Source organism: Coenobita brevimanus, chromosome 50, assembly GCF_032717465.1.
Source record: "Coenobita brevimanus isolate Jiangsu-jjx chromosome 50, ASM3271746v2, whole genome shotgun sequence".
NCBI lineage: Eukaryota > Metazoa > Arthropoda > Malacostraca > Decapoda > Coenobitidae > Coenobita > Coenobita brevimanus.
This window is the reverse complement of record NC_137003.1, coordinates 12,914,800-12,916,806: the sequence shown is the minus strand read 5'-3', so window position 1 is coordinate 12,916,806 and position 2,007 is coordinate 12,914,800.

The following is a 2,007-nucleotide window of genomic DNA, read 5'->3' as shown; positions in this document are numbered from 1 at the left end:
ACTTGCCAGGATTCAGGCAGACCATGAGTATCGCATGAAACAAGGTGGAACTGGATCATCTAGCTCTGATGATTTTGATGTGGCTAAAAATGTTAAACTTGTCCCTCCTTTTAATGAATCTGATTTAACAAAGTATTTTCAGTTGTTTGAGAGGGTAGCTACAGGTTTTAGTTGGCCCAAGGAGTATTGGCCAGTACTCCTTCAAACTGTTCTCACCGGTAAAGCTCAAGTAACTTATGCATCTTTGCCTCAGGATCAATCTGATAATTATGATGTAGTTAAGAGCTTGATTCTTAAGGCCTATGAGCTTGTTCCTGAAGCTTATAGAGTAAAATTTAGGACAACTTACAAGCAAGATAAGCAATCCCATGTTGAGTATGCAAAAATCAAAGAAGATCTGTTAGAGCAGTGGTTAAATTCTAAGAATGTGGATTCTGATTTTGGTAAATTTAAGCAGATGATTTTGTTGGAGGACTTCAAAAGGTGTATTAGTAAAGATGTAAGCCTATATCTTGATGAGAAAAGAATAGATAATTTGTCTGATGCTGCAGTTTTAGCTGATGAATATGTTCTCACTCACAAGAGATATTCTAAAGAAAAAGGGAAAGCTGAGAGTAAGTACGTTGCCTCTACTCAGAGTACAGGTAACAGGAAAGAGAATAAAGATGATGTTTCTCAGGAAGTAAATACCAGCTTCACCTCAAGATTTCAGAAAAGTAAATGTACTTATTGTAGTAAGCTTGGTCATACTACGGAGAAATGTTTCAGGAGACAGCGTGATGTGAACAAAAAGGAGTCTTTAAATATTCAGTCAATTGGTCTAGTGTCCACTCTTGAGAGTTCCCAGAATTCTTTAACTGAGTTAACTGAACCTGCTTTGAGGGGTAACTTAAATTCTCATGATGGAGCTCCTCTTTTGAGCAGTAACGTGGGTGACACTCTCAAGAGTTCATGTGCTAATTTCCTGTCTGATGGTTTTGCCAGTCCTCTGGACAGTAATGACAGGAAATCAGTTCAAATATATCGTGATACAGGTGCTTGCCAATCCCTTATGCTGACCAGTGTTCTAGGCTCTAATGTTAATTCCTCTGATGAAACTGTAATCTTACAAGGTGTAGGGAATAATTACTTCTCTGTCCCTCTGTGCAGAGTGAATTTAGAGTCTGGTTTTGTTAATGGTTCCGTTATGGTTGGGTTGGTTGAGACACTCCCAATGTCAGGTGTAACTTTCTTACTTGGAAATGATATTGGTGGAAGTCAAGTGTGTCCAGCTCCTCACTTGTCTAGTGAGCCAGTGGCTGCGTCCCAGGATTGTGATGTCCCTGATGTGTTCCCTGCATGTGCTGTCACTAGGGCTAAGTCTAAAGTTACTGGTGATTTAGAGGATAATGATGATGATGATGTTATCCTAGCTGACACTTTTCTTGCTAATTTGGACCACTCACCAGATGAGGCAGTACCCCGTAGTGTTGATAATTTGTCTCGTCAAGAGTTGGTTGAGTTGCAGGTTGCTGACCCTGAGTTGAAAGGTCTAGCTAACTCTGCTTACAGTGAAGAAGAGTCAGCCGGTGCTTCTACTTGTTATTATGTAAAGTCAGGAGTACTTATGAGGAAGTGGAGACCCCCAACAGCATCAGCCGACTGTGAATGGGAGGTTGTACATCAAGTTGTCATCCCTCGTGTTTGTAGGCAGGATATCATTAGAGTGGCTCATGATTCGAGTTTGGCAGGACACCTTGGAAGACTGTGGCACGCATTTTGAAACACTTCTACTGGCCAGGTATCTTCAGGGATGTTTCCTGGTATTGTAAGTCTTGTCACACCTGTCAAGTTGTGGGGAAGTGTAATCAGACCGAAAAGGTTGCACCTCTAGTTCCCATTCCTCCTTTTGAGGCGCTTTTCACCCGTGTGTTGGTGGATATTGTGGGCCCTCTTCCTAAGACTTCTTCAGGATTTTCTTATGTGTTGACCATGATTGATATGGCTACTCGTTATCCTGAAGCCATT